The sequence below is a fragment of the Ambystoma mexicanum genome, chromosome 1q, assembly GCF_040938575.1.
Source record: "Ambystoma mexicanum isolate Mex_15411 chromosome 1q, UKY_AmexF1_1, whole genome shotgun sequence".
Taxonomy (NCBI): Eukaryota; Metazoa; Chordata; class Amphibia; order Caudata; family Ambystomatidae; genus Ambystoma; species Ambystoma mexicanum.
In genome coordinates, this window is record NC_090922.1 from 1529653120 (window position 1) to 1529668307 (window position 15188).

Below are 15188 nucleotides of genomic sequence, written 5' to 3' on the forward strand. Positions count from 1 at the left end.
TAAAAGTGCATTGGAAAACCTCTTATCAAACAATTAAAGCGTAATGGGATGTTCGTAAAAAATAAAAACTCCTCTACAGCGTATGCAGACATTGGATTGCACCATGCTACGTATTGGCTCCATCTGCCAGGGTGATACCCTCAATGCCTGATAAGGGGAGCTTCTTTGATCCCCTGTTGCTCAAATCCTTATTTTTCTCCCTGTTGTTTGACATAGGTCTTCACTTCCTCCTCCATACCGGCTTGGGCAAGGCAGCAGACACATTTGGACCCAATGTAGTACAAATCAAAGGGCAGTGCAAGAGTTCCTCATTGGGATGTTTTCCCACTGTGATTTCCATCCAGTCTCACTGATGCATTTTATAATCGTCCTCATTTAAGTGCCGTCTGCAGACGATCTCCTAACTTTTCTCTCTTCGTGGCCACCAACAGCCTTCTACTGGCCTCCTGGACAGCTTACTCTTCCTTTCGGAAAGGGCCGACCTAGCCTCTTCTCTACTCTCCTCCTCCTGCGGGTGACCTCCACATCCACCGGGACTCTCCTGACTTTTCAGGCTCTTTCCACAACCTATGTGACTCTCTCTCTCTCTCCCTCTCTATTCTACCCTCTGGCTCCACTAACAAAGCGGGTCACACATTGGATGCTCTCATCTCCACTGACATCCCACTCTCTACCCCTCTTGCTACCCCTCTCTCTTGGACCGACCACACTCCTCTCCTCTGGCAGCAACTCACTTGGGACAGCCACTCTGCTTCAAGGTCACCAGACCCATGAAAAAAGTGACAGTGGCTGCCTTTGTCTCCACCTACTCTCCTCCCATTCCTGCGTCTGACTCCTACTCTGACACAGCCCTCGTACCCTTAATCTCTCCATCTCCAGCACTCTTGATAGTCTTGCCCCTGTCGTGAGGGTCCGACTATAGCCTTCCAAAACGTGCAACTCTTGGTACGACTCTGACCTGGCTGCCCTTAAACGCAAGTGCAGGGCAGCTGAGCGGAAATGGAATTTGTCTGGTGGACCATCTGACAAACTGGCCTGCAGCCTCCTTCAAAGGCAATATCAACTCTGCACCCACTCCAAAAAGAGTCTTCATCCAAGCCTGCATCTCTACGGCATCAAACAACATGGCTGAACTTTTCAAAGTCTGCAAGGACAAAGAACTAGACAATCCTGCAGGAGCCTCCTCATCTATCACTCCCACCCAGGACCTCTGCTCGGCCCTAGCAGCAGACTTCACCACAAAAACTCAGGACATCTTCTCACTCTCTTTCCCCCCCCCCCCATGCCCCTGCCCCACATCACATACCATCTCCTGTGCTTCCCTTGGCCCCACTGCCTCTCTCCCTCTCTCCCTCTCTCCCTCCCCCATCACACCTGATGAGGTTGCCAGACAAGTCTGATCTATGAAGGCCTCATCCAAGCAGGTTGACCCTTGCCCTTCCAAAACCATCAATGAAAAAATTGACTCCCTCGCACCAGCCTTGGCTGACCTTTGCAACCTCTCCTTTCCCACTTGAGTTTTCCCAACTACTCTCACGCACTCCCTTGTGCACCCCTTCTCAAGAAACCCTTTGCTGACCACTCCATTCCGTCAAACTACTGCCCAATTTCTGTCACTCTTTTCTTGGTCAAACTCCTTGAGAAGATTTAGAGCATCCAGAGGCACAGAAACTGCTCTTCTGAAAAGCCATGAAGACCTGCTCTCAAATCTTGACATTAACACTCCCTCTGTCCTCATTGTCCTTGATCTCTCTTTCGCCTTTGACACGGTTAACCACAACATCCTGATCTCAGATCTTTGTGACACCTTGGGAATCACAGGTCAGGCTCTGGCTTGGTTAACCTCTTTTCTCTCTGACTGCCCATCCCAGGTCGAACTTGGTGCTTTTCTCTCCACTATCGCCCTCTCAACCTGTAACATTCCCCAGGGTTCTAACCTATGCCCCTGATCCTTGAACGCCTACATGGCTACCCTTGCACGTGTTATTGTCACTTTCACCTCTAATTTCCAGTGTTATGCGGATGACACGCAACTATCCTTCAGGCTACCCTCAGCCGCCGCCTCCTCACTCATACCCAACTGACTGTCCGCTATTCAGTCATGGTGTGCTGCAAATGACCTTTGTCTCAATGCCAGCAAAACTGAGAATGTTCGCATTGGAACACCTGCTCCTGCTTCCCCCCCCTCTCACTCTGGCCGCCCTCCCTTGGCCCCACGCCTACCCGCACCTGTGAGGGAAAACACCTTGGTGTCATCTTGGACTTCACTCTCTTTCTCTCGCATTTGACACTTCAAAGCCTCACTATCATCTACCCCTCCTCAGAGGTACTCTACCCTTTCTCACTTTCCCCCAGCGGCTCACTGTCTCCAGGGCCCTGGTTCTCTCCAGGTTGGACTACTGCAACAGCCTCTTTCGCAACCTACCTGTTTCCGCCCTGCGCCCTCTGCAACTCATCCAGAACAGAACCGCAAGAGTTATCCTTGGGCCTCCCTTTGAAACAGCCTCCCTGCCACCCTCTGTCTTGAGCCTGATATTCTAAAGTTCCGGAAACTTCTCGACCTTCCTCTTCCTTCTCTCACCCGACCGCGCTTACCTAGCTCTCTGCTCTTCCTTCTCTCCCTCCTTCCACACAGCTTACTGACAGGCCGCCTGGGGTACCTCAGAGTCTGTTATCACAAAAACAATGGTTCTCTAGGAGAATAAATTACAGTGCGACTATGAATTGTAAGTAAACACAAAGTTGAAGAGAGAAACACTGTGCTAGCTGTCCCTATGGGAAGAACACACTGCCACCTGACAGAAGTGCCTGGCCCTAGGTAGTGTATGGTGTAACGCCCATCTAACAGGGATAGCTTAGAGAGTCTGAACCTTGTCGCTAACAATTGTGGCATACATTTCCAGTAAAATATATCAAGAACACAACCGATCAGCTGTTAATGAATTGACAGAACTGGTTATTAGATTCTGTCAAGAGTTCAGAATACTTGTGCAGCAGCTTATCACTTGGGGAGTGATCTAGTTTCCATTTATTCCACCCTTGGGTTTATGAGTCGCCAAATGCGTTTGGTGTGTTCCACAAGATTCAACTAATAAAAGCAGTCTCGTATTGAACGAGAGTTTTAAAACCGCTCACTCTCCGTGGGTGTAAACAGTATTACAACTTCTTGTTTTCCCTGTGTTGGATATTAGGGATAACAAAGTCATGAGTGCCCTCATGACCCAAGTGGTGGACCGGTTTCGATGGCAGGACAAGTTAAGCCATCTTATTCAGGACCGTAGTTGTATTCAGAAGTTAATTCCAGTTCCAACGTGCCTGTACATTAGACACTGTGGGCAAGCATCAAGTGTGGCAAGGAGGGTGTTAGTTGACCCAAAGCTAAATCTACCTCAAAGTGTAGCAGCTAGGTGGGGTAACAAAGTAACTGAAAGCGTAGGGATAAATCTTAATATTTGAACTGACAACAAGCGTGCCTGACCACCTAACTATGTGGTAGAGTGCAGGTTCCGGAGGCTCATCTTGGCAAGGCGTGAAGGAAGGGAGGGGAACCATGAGAGAGGGGAGGGGGAGGGGGTGAGAAAAAGGTGTATGCTGGCTGGTAGGTATTAAATGGCCGTTAGCGGTATAGCTAGTGAACAGGCATACTGGTCGGCGAACCGGGTCGGTTATGTACCAAGTGGTGTTTAAAGTGCATACCAAATCATGCAAACACACGTTTGACTGGTGTCCAACCTGTGAGCCTTGGCCAGTACACATGGATTCAGCATGGAGGGGGAGGAAGAGAAGCAAGAGCCTCAGTCTGTGTGCTTCGGTGCTTGTATATGGCACTAGAACAGAGGGGAGATCACAGTAAATCCCGGCCCTGGCCACACACCCAGCTCAATACTTTGTATGCTGAATATGGCAATGTAGGAGTAGGAAGGATCTTACCTTCTTGGCACGGTCGCGCGGTCTATTGAACAGGACGCTGGAAGCTCGTTGACGATTTTGCCCTGGAAACCTAATGTATTCTGAGGCGGGAGTTCTGCCTTTGTCATAGGAGGCGTGGCGGGCTATGTCCACCTACTTGTGGTAAAGCAAGCGGCCATTGTGGAAGGGCCGAAAGACTGCTGACCCCAATATAAGGGTACTGTTAGAATCTAATATATCCGGCAACGGGGCCCTCGGCAGTGTAATGGGGGGGATTCTATAAAAAATAGAGGGCAATGAGGACTTATATGAACGCAGCAGTTTGTGCCACACTATTACCAAAAAGTGAGGTTGCGTGTGAAATAACCAGAGGAATCCGGGGCCATGATCCAAAACACGCTAGAAGTGCATCGGTCATATCTAGAGGTGCTGGCAAGCTAGTGGCCAATGTGCATAGATCTATAAATGCATGCTGGCTTAGCACAGTGCCCGCGGGGGGAGGGGTGTGGGGTTTGTTGGCGACAGAGAAGTCTGATGGGGGGTGGGATTGAAAAAGATTAGCAAAGAAGAGGGAGACATTAGTGATGTTGGAATGTTGGAAACCCAATCTTATGTACATATCTATGTCCATTTGCATGGCAATTCATGCTCAAAAACAGACTGCAAGGAACAGAGCACAGTAATGTCGAATGCAAAACATGTGCAAACCATTCCTAAAGATCAACAAAATCAAAAAGCGGGCATGGGCAGAGGCTGGAACAATTAGGACTAGAGGCACTATAACAATTAGGACTAGAGGCACTATAACAATAAGAGCCTTGTGTCGGTCTGGTGGAGGTGGGTGAGGCAACAATGCATAGAAGTAATGTCTCCTAAGACAAGCTCTCGGGATGCCAACCATGGGTATAGAAGAAGGTGGGCAGGGGGCACAAAAAGGGATGGAATTAATGTGCCGTTACTGCTAGCTCCTGCCACTGGATGGACTCCTTGAGTCCTTGCTGGCATGTGTTGAGCCTGAAGATCTACATTTGATCACGCCTGAACAGAATATCGTGGAGATTACCACCTCTGCTGGGAGGTTTAATCTTTTCAATGATAGTCCAAATAAATTGATCTGCAGTGTGGCCTTCTGCCAAAAAATGCGGGACCAAAGGTGCTGACAAACTACCTGTCCTAATGCACGATCTATGTTCTATAATGCGTTTTCTGACTTCTCCAATTGTCATCCCTATATATCTGAGGTGGCATGGACACGTGAACATGTGCACCACACCTCTAGTGTTACAATTTGTGATGGTTCTTTGGATCCAAGTGGTATGCCAGCCTAGATCTACTTCTGTGGTGCCAGTGGTTTCTGCACACATTGAACAGTTACCACAGGGGGAATGACCTGTGGCAGGGGTGGTGTTCCATAGGGTCCGTTGGTTTCTAACGTTCCTCTCAGTCTGAGATAATGCCTTGACCAGTCTGTCTGACATTTTGTCTGCGCTTAGGAGCAAACCAAGGGCATGGTATAGTACATTTGCCAGTGTTGAGAATGGGCCACACCTTTTTGATTTCTCCTTTGATTTTATTGAGGAGAGTAGCTGAAAACGGCAGCTAGTCCATTGATATTTCCGGGATTCTTGTTATTCTAGGGTCACTGCTCGTGGAATATTTCTTGCTCGTTTGTATGTCAGATTGATGATCCTGCTTGGATATCCTCGTTCAGCTAACTGATCCTTCGATACCGGAGGCTTTGCACAGAGACAACCACCTATACTGCCCATGCCAAAAAACTCAAGGAATTGTCTGAACGGAAGGTTGTCTTTAAGGGCCTCAGAGTCCCTCATGTCCCAGACATCCCTCTGTCCTTTCTGCACTTGCCTTAGGGTCCTCCACCCAAACTGCACTTGAAATAAAACCTTAAGAGCTTCTATTTTAGCATTTCACCAGTCGATACCGACTGGGTGCACTTGGTCCCCTGCCCCATCTTTGCCCTTCCCACACTTGCACGATCTGTATACAGCCCTGCTTGTAGATCGTTTGTTTGTTCTCCCTTATCTTCACCGCTTAATGTGCACTTGTAAAAAACTGCAGAATCGCCATATGGCCTATTTGCTGTATCTAAACTGTTAAATTTTTGACTCGTTCTCTCCCATCACACACTAAGAATTCCTCTCGCTTGTAGAAGTCAGACGTCCGTCAGGCTCCCCTGAAGACCCGTGCCCACCCACCCTCAATGATTAAAACAAATATACTATCCTCCCCCCTGTGCAGGTAACGTCACACGCGCAATCCTTAATCCCTCACTCACATCAGGATCTTTCCCAAAAGCCCTAAAAACATCCTACTTCAAACCCATTCTGAAAAAACCGACCCTAGACCCACTCCTCCCCCTAAACTACTGTCCCATCTTCAATACGCGTTTCATTTCCAAACTAATGGACCACGCAGCATACAAACAGCTTGGTCAATTTGCTTAAGCCAACAACCTCCTAGACCCAGCGCAATCCGGCTTCAGACCATTAAGGGGAACAGTCTCTATCTCGGACGACATAAAAAGAATAGCCGATGCAGACGGCTGTGCGGTTGTCATCCTGCTAGACTTCTACGCAGCCTTCAATACCATTGATCACTCGATTCTACTAGACAGACTACAGACGCTAGGAATCAAAGCACAGCCCTTTCTTGGATCTCATTCTTTATACACCTTGACCAGTTCACATGCACATGTGAAGTAGCCATGCTTAGTCTTGTACTCAAACTTCATTGTGAGGTAGCCATGCTTAGTCTCGTACTAAAACTGCATTGTTAGGTAGGTGTGCTTGGTCTTGTACTCAAACTGCATTGTTAGGAGTAGGCACCTCTCCCACTATACAGGACTCTCAAATGTAGCTGTATTTAGTCTTGTACTCAGATTACGTTGTTGGGTAGCTGTGCTTCATCTTGTACTTTTGTTGGGTAGCTGCCTGTTATGATGTAAGTGTAAGTTAAAACAAGTTCATAAAAATGTATTACCAGATCCTAGTTAAACATTGAGCTGCACTATGAGCTCATTAAGTTCTAAGAATGTTATTCTAAGAATGTGGATGAGAGACAGTAGAGACTGCAGGGAGAGAGCCATGTTGGCACTCGGCTCTCATAGGCCGCTGTCGCTGTAATGAAATAAATTACTGTTTCTTCATCATTGCTGCCTGGAGCCCTTATTTCCTCACTGCCTCTAGTCTTTTACTCAAATTACGTAGTTTACGTAGTTGGGCATAGGCCTCTCTCCAACTATACAGGACTCTCAAATCTAGCCATGTTCACCTTGTACACAAGGGTAGTTCTGTTCTACCTTGCCCTCAACATTCATCGTGAAACCTAGACCGCTATCCGTAACAGTCATCTAGTGTCATGATCTCTGCTTCCAAAAGATCAGGACTTGCCCGACTCCCTTCAAAGCAGACCCATAACCCCGGTTCCGAGTGCCAGCCAGTCCCAATTGGGACCTTTTGGACCCTGTCCTGGCGCCAGTGGCACCAGGCTCATAAAGATGCCCAGTCCCAGCGCTGGAAGCGCCGGGCTCATAATGCTTGGGTGGACTTACCTGCAGCAGACCATGCTGCTTACTTACCTGCCAGTTGAACCCCTGATCCTCTTCTGTTTGGGACTACTTTTCCTGTTGGGTGGGGCAGGAGCCACTCCCTAGGTTCAGAACACTGGAACTCTTCTGGAAAGCAGGAACTCTTTTCTTACCTAGGCGTGGCTGTGGAAGGAGACACCTAAGCACTACAGGAGGCTATTTAAACCACACCCGATGGATGAATCTTGCTTTGTGTTATTCTGCATTCTCTGCAGCAGAACGCTCATCGTGTCTTCTGCTTCTGATCCTGGGCCTAAGGGAACAAAGGCTTACCATCCTGGAATCCAGTCTTCAGCAGCACCTGTAAAGACAAAGAAAGAACAGGTTAGCACTACGGTCTTCAGTGGCAGCGCATCTCTTACCTGGTCCATCGGCTGTCACCAACGCCTCGCGCTGCATTCCGGCATCTGAAAGACAAAAGCTTACCAGCTCTTTGCACGCTCCGGAGGCCTTCGGCGCTGCATCCCGCATCTGAAAGACAAAAGAAGGTGCGTTTAAAGACATTGGGCAACTTTATTACTCACATGCCATTACTCCTTCCCACGCCGAATCCAGTGGGTATTCCAGCACCCTTCAGCTTCTCTAAAGCTCCGAACTTGTACCTGCAAGATAAAAGGGACAGTTAGTGCGCATCGTGAAGCAGGCTACAAGCGCTTACTTACGTGCTTCCAGGCGCTTCTATTCCTCACGCGGGTTCGATCCTCAACACTCATCAGCCCGCCATCCGCCATCGCCGGAACCCTGCAAAACAAGAGAGATCATTAGAAAAGACTTTTAAGACATTTGAAGTGCCCAGAACTTACCGTTCGTGCAGTTAACGACGGACAGCAGTCCTCTGAGGTCAAGAGGCCTGCACCCTTATCCAGTGAAGAAACTGGTTACGGCACCCTGCCCCGAGGCAGATGGAGAGCTCGGCGTTCACTTACCTAAGGTGAGGGCGTTAACCTTTGGGGTTCTACAGGAGAAGAGAAAGGGAAGAGGAGAGAGGCACCCAATAACCCCAGTTCATTAATCCCATATTTTCTATCTGCAGACATCTTACTCTTCGAGTCAGACATACAGTGCACAGAGGTCCAGCCCAAAGAGCCAACCGTGTGTTACACATCACCTTTGAAGATACGGCATTCACCCAGTCAAGACCGGCGCCTCTGCGGGAATCAGGTGAGCGTTACATCTAGGCACCATGTCACTCACAGGCCACAACAGGGCAGCTCCCCAGCGCATCTTTAGCCCCAACGAGACCCACTGCAGTCTTTCACTACCCCCGCCATCACACAGCCCACTCCCCTTCCACAGCGCACCCTTAACTTGCATCCCTCCCCTCTTTCTTACCCCGCCCCTACCAGAGCCACTCACCTCAACTGTCACACTCGCCCCAGAGAGACAGATTAGATATCATCCCCCCACGGAACACACTGGAGAATGCAGCAAGATACCACTCCAACGGCGCCAGCAACCAACCCATGACACATCACACTCCACCCAACGAATTGCACACCTCCCACTTCCCGCAGCAAGAGAAGCTCTAGCCAATACCCCACTCGCCAGAGAACCACCCACTCTGTCCCATACACCCATGACCGCACACAATGCAAGGAAACGGCGAGACCGCAGGCACCAAATGCCCCCTAGCATCACCGTTTCTCTGTCAGTCTGCAACCACTGCCTCCGCAATATAGGAGGGAAACCTTGCCACCTGCACCCAACCCAGTTTTAGCTCTTTTCCCCACCGGTCCCTGTCCACCCTCTCCAATTACCCCCTCACCTCCACAGTCCACTCCTAACCACCACCCACCCACAAAGGCGTCCCACTAAATATCCTGCACCCTCATCAACGCCAGGTCTGTTTCCAAAAACAAACTCCACATCTACAAACTCATCATGAATGAAAACCCAGACATCCTCTTCATCACTGAGACCTGGTTCCCTGATGACTACAAACCTCTCGCACACAAGAACGTCCCACCTGGCTACATTCTCACCGCTCGGAACAGATCACGAAGGGGAGGGGGGCTTGCAATATTACACAAAAAACAATTCAAACTACTAACCAAGGACATCTCCACCAGCACCAAAGACTATGAATCCCTCTTGATAAAACTCCAAATCGCACCATCTGCCTCTCACAGCTTCCTTCTCATCTACAGACCCCCCGGCTACAACAGACACTTTGCAGACACATTTGGTGAAGCACTGGCTGCCAACCTCATCATACACCCGTTTCTCACCATCCTTGGAGACTTCAACATATAGTTCAACTCAACATCAAACCCTATGACCAGGTCACTTACAGTCGATCCACTCGATCTGAAACATCAATCACTCCCACCCACACGAGAGGCCACACCCTTGATGCAATATTCAGCACCGCAAACATATCTACCCAACCCACGCGCCCACTGACATGGTCTGATCACACAGCACTCTGTTTCACCATACCACTCAACACTGTGGTCAGCGGCCAACACCCCACACGTCCACCACCAACTGACCCCTCTACCTTCCCATTATGGAACAAAGTGGTAATCACCCCAGATCTTGAACTCTCACTCCGCAACTCCCTCAACTCACTCTTCCTCATGGAAGGACCCCCCGCAATAGATTCCTTCGACCGCTGGTGTACCAATGCCTTCAAACCTCTCACCCCTTCAAAACGTTCCTCACAGAGATCTGGACCATCCCCGAGGTGGTTCACTCCCAATCGCAAACCTCTCAAGCACTGTCTAGAACGGGCCTGGAGAGCGGACCCTTCAGCCCAAAAAAAAACCCTCCCTAGGAAGGACAACCAGAATGTACAGATTGAAAATCAGGAAAAGTAAGAAATCATTCTATGGGAACCATATCCAAAAAGCTCGCAACCCTAGTAAGGAACTACATAAAATCATAGCCAAATTCAAATCCCTCTCGTGCTCTCGCCTGACCAACCCAAGCTCCCTAGTCTTAAGCGACTCCCTCTCACTCCACTTCGATAATGCCGACAATGAAAGACACAATGCCATCATCGCCAAACAAAATATCATACCACCACCGCCCACTTCGTCGCATCCCCCCACATATACCCTGCCACAATCACAATCTTCCTTTGACTCCTTCTCCCCCATCACACACCAAGAATTCTTGTTGCTGGTAGCAGCCAGCCGCCCATCGGGGTCTCCGGAAGAACCTTGCCCACCCTCAATGCTAAAAAAAAATACTAACCGCCACCAGTGCAGGTAATGTCGCACGAACAATCTGTTAAGATGGATTTCTGAACTCTGTCCTGGAGGGGCAGAGGTTTAGAAGGCCAGTCTAGTTTCTTGGAACAGGGTAACCTCTGGACAAGCCAGACCAATCAGGGTAGCGATGGCGGCAGTCAAGACTAAGTCTCAGGAGGGGTGAGGGTGACTGAAAGACCTCAATGAGCACACAAAGCAAGGACACTTACAAATTACTCCAGCCAGGTGTTATATAGACACATTTAATACAAGGCCTTTGAACATCGACCATAGCAAAGAATCACAATGATGCTAAAGTATACCAACACATCACTATCAATACAATATATATACAAGACCGAGGGGTCTAAGTAGTTAGGAGCACGTAATATGTAGACCACCTAGATGGGGAGGAAAACGGGCAGTGCACGTAATCATTAGACCCCGTTCGACATCAGAAATACACCTAACTAGGAGGAAGTCTGAGCCCTACGAAGAGAGGAGCCTTATGCTCAAAAGTACCTGCACGCGCTTGTGCCAATGGACAAAATAGGGTCTCTTCAAGGATCTCGGGCGGCTCAGGATGAAGCGATGAAGAACAAGTCCCCAGTACTCAAGCAAGGCCTCCACTTGTGGGCAGAGGGAGGGTGAGAGTGCGGGAAAGAGTCGCTATTTCGCAACAGCGGTAGAAAAGTAACTGGCTCCTGCGCGAGGGGCCACCGGTTGGGGTATGGACTACTCACCGGTCCCTGACTGCTTCAGTTCAGTTCACGTTGCTGGCAGGCTCAGCTGCAATGATCAGGATGTCTCGACACCGTGTAGATTCTGTGTAGCAGGATGCAGGGTCGAGGGTGTCCCAAATGCAGCGGACATGCACAGGTTGTTACTAAAGCAGGGCAACACGGCAACTACGTTTACTCTGGTCCGGGCGCACTCGTCTCACTTCAGACCTGGAAATTCCAAGTGTACGAAATTCGGTTTGAGGGTGCCGTGGACGCAAAGCAAGCAGTAAACCAAGTTTCGAGGGCTTCCCCGAAATGGCGGCGGTGACAGAGCAAAACGTTCTGCGTAAGCTGGTCAGCCCAGGGACACTTTCGAAGAAGCTTACTTGCAGGGTTTGATGAAGGTGCCGGGAATAGTTGATCCCACTATTCCAATGGGTCGAAGCGCCTTCGCAGATCTAGGAGGATCAGATGCAGAGGGGTCTCGCAGGACGACAGGGGTTCAGGGTGCCAAACCTTCAGCGGGTCACCAGCGGGTCACCAGCAGGTCACCAGCGGTTCCTCGACTCAGCTTCTTGTTGCAGGATACTTGGCTCCTTATCCCTTGTTCGGTGTGAACTCAGGACATCAACATGGCAGTGGTGTTTTCAGCCTCCTCTTATCCAAAGTTCCTTTCGCGCCAAAACAGAGGACCCAATGGGAGATCTGCTCACAAACACACACACCATATGTGGACCTATCACGGACCACGGTGGTCCCAGGCATTCAAGACACTCTAGACTCTCTAGCACCCAGGATGTGTATTGGGAACAGACTTCCCAGCCCACATCCTGGAGGCACACACACAAGGCATGCAGAAGCCCGCAAAAGCTTTGGGTTTTGCGGGAAAATGCATGACCAAATAAGGACTGACCGGGTCGGCTCGACCTGGGGAAGGTGAAGGGGCCAAAGGACAGGACAAAGAACCTCGTGGCATGGCCATTTTGGAGCCAGGCCACTCATTTGTGCCAAACGCGGTAAGGGCGGATAACATGGCGAAAAAGGGTTCAAAACACAAGAGAAACGATAGCTGCCACCAGTCCTGTCCGTGACACACTTGCACAGTTCATAAGTCCAGCGAGAGTTTCTAGGGCCTTTGGAATGACTAGAGACCCAAGAGTGCGGTAAAGTAAGTTACAGTGCACTCGTTTCATGTTGCACAAAAGCTGCAACATGAGGAAAGGACTAAGGGAAACAAAGTCTCTCAGTACTGACTGTCTTAAGGGCATGTCAGTTTCCCCATAAGAATTGAGCGAAAGCCCAGAGGAGTGCAGCGGAAGGCTGCACTTCTCTGGCAAAGTCGTGATCAGGGTGTAAAACGGCAGCAAAAAGTTTGGGGGTTGCCACATGGAGGGAAAGTTACATACAGTTATGAAATCTTTCCTAACACAATCCTTAACCACTCGATCACATCAGGATCTTTCCCAAAAGCCCTAAAAACATCTTACACCAAATCCATTCTCAAGGAACCGAAGCCGGGCCCGCTTCTTCTCCAAAACTACTGACCCATCTCCAATACAGGTTTTATGGCCTACAAACAGCATGGCCAATTTTCGGAAGTCAACCACCTCCTAGACCCAGCACAATCAGGTTTCAGACCACTAAGGGGAACAGAAGCCACCCTAGTCTCCATCTGGGACGACCTAAAAAGAACATCCGACGCCTTTTATACCATCGACACTCGAGACTATTACTCAGACTACAAACACTAGGAATCAAAAGCACATCCCTTTCGTGGATCTCTTCTTTCATCTCTAACCGGTGGCAAATTATGCGCTCGACCAGTTCACATGCATCTCACGTCCAGTCTCTAAGGGTGACCCCAAGGAGTGTCAACATTACCGCTAATCTTCAATTTCTATATACAACCCATTCCCGCAATCATCCGCTCGTACAAACTTGCCTGCTTCAACTATGCAGGTGATGCCCAGATCATCCTCAAAATCCTAAACTCCTAAGGCTCTGGCAGCCCAGTCCTCTCATCGTGCCTCTCTGACATCGATCACTGGATGACCACCACCAACCACCTCCCCCAACTAATCCTGTGGCCCAAACCACTAGGACAAGCACCGGCACCCTCAAACGAGGTAAAAAAAAACTCAGAGGCAAACTAGACTTAGTTATATCCCTCACCCAACACACCACCAGTGTATACAAAACCTGCTTCTTCCACCTACGGATTCTCGGGCGGATTTTAGGCCTACCTCACCTATCCCCACCGTTTCTCGGCCATAAACTCAATCATCCTCTACTTAGGAGCCCCGGCATCCCAATTAAGGAAACTCCAAAGAATCCAAAACGCGGCAGCATGCCTGCTCATTAACCTTCCCACCAGAGTACACATCAGCCCTACACTGAGAGTCCTCCGCTGGCTCCCGATTGCTTGATGCATCACCTTCAAATCCATGTGAATCACTCATCACGCAGTCCACAACACATGCCCTGAATTCATCCGAGACAAAGTTGTCCCCTACCAACCTTCCAAGAACCTCGGATCTCGCACAGCATTTTGTCTAGTGATCCCACCCCACAGCTCCACAAGGCTTGTTGGTTCCTCCTTCTATGTCGAAGTGCCAATCATCTGGAAATCCCTACTGCTACACATTCGCAACACTGAAAACCACCTGAAATTCAGGAAGGCCCTTTAAACCTGTTTTTTTCCAATACTCCCCTAATCCATTGCAGCCCGAGAATACACCACTAATAAAAATTCCCCTCCATCAATCACAACTCAGCAGCCCGTAGCTCTCGCGGCCGTTTCACCTGACGTACCACCACTACTTGCACAACAACACCCCGACCCGACAAGTAATCCTTGTAAGCTAGCAGCCTTCGTTGTGGCACACCAGAAACACTTATCAACCCTTCCACAACAACACTCCTACCCGACAATTACTCCAGGTAAACCAGCCGCTTTTGCTGTGGCACTCCCGCAACATACTGACTGCGCCCCTGCCCACAAGAGACCCCATACAATGAGATCGGTAGCCCAGAGTACCACGCCCATCCCCACTGCGAATCTTAACATGCACCGCTCGCTTAGGGAATTCTCAATATTGGAAATCTCCCACTCCAAATATACTCTCATATCTAGGTATAACAAACCATCTATGCCCGTTCTTTTACGGAAACATACTGTATTATATGGTGAAACCTACTGCATGGTGAAACAAGGGCCTCTCTCCCACTGCAGGATTCTCAAATCTAGGTGTAGCCTCCGTCTATATGGTGAGACCTATTGCGTTCTGAGGCCTGGTCCTCTCTCTCACTATGCGGAACTATTGGATGTAGGTGTAGCCTCCATTTTGTTTTTTTTGGTGTATGGGGAAACCGGATCTGCAAAAGGTGCGTACATTTCCCATGCGAACAAACATTGCACATCACTACATTATCCCCCCCCACACACCCACGACAGCCCCCCCCACCCCAACCTCAACACACCCCCAACATAACCAAACCATACTTACCTTTTTCTTCAGGCTGTCCCGCTGCAGCGCCAGTTCCCTTTCACTTCTGTGATGGGAACCGGCGCTGCAGGGTCCCTTTTGTTTTTTTGTTTTTTTAATTAAACGGAAGGCTGCAGGTGTTTCCCCCGCAGTCTTTTTTACATTAAATGCATGCTACCACTAAAGGTTTCAACCTTTTGGTGTTTGAACCTTTGGTGGTAGCATATTTCTGACTTTTTGTGTGTTCTGACTTTTTTTTCAGTCCGTTCGT

The 15188-nt window shown here is 49.3% G+C and overlaps 1 protein-coding gene across 4 annotated transcripts in view; it reads left to right on the top strand.

Annotated features, from left to right (window-relative positions):
- Positions 1-15188, top strand: part of EBNA1BP2 (EBNA1 binding protein 2) — a 117077-nt gene that overhangs the window by 74345 nt on the left and 27544 nt on the right. The window lies entirely within an intron of this gene.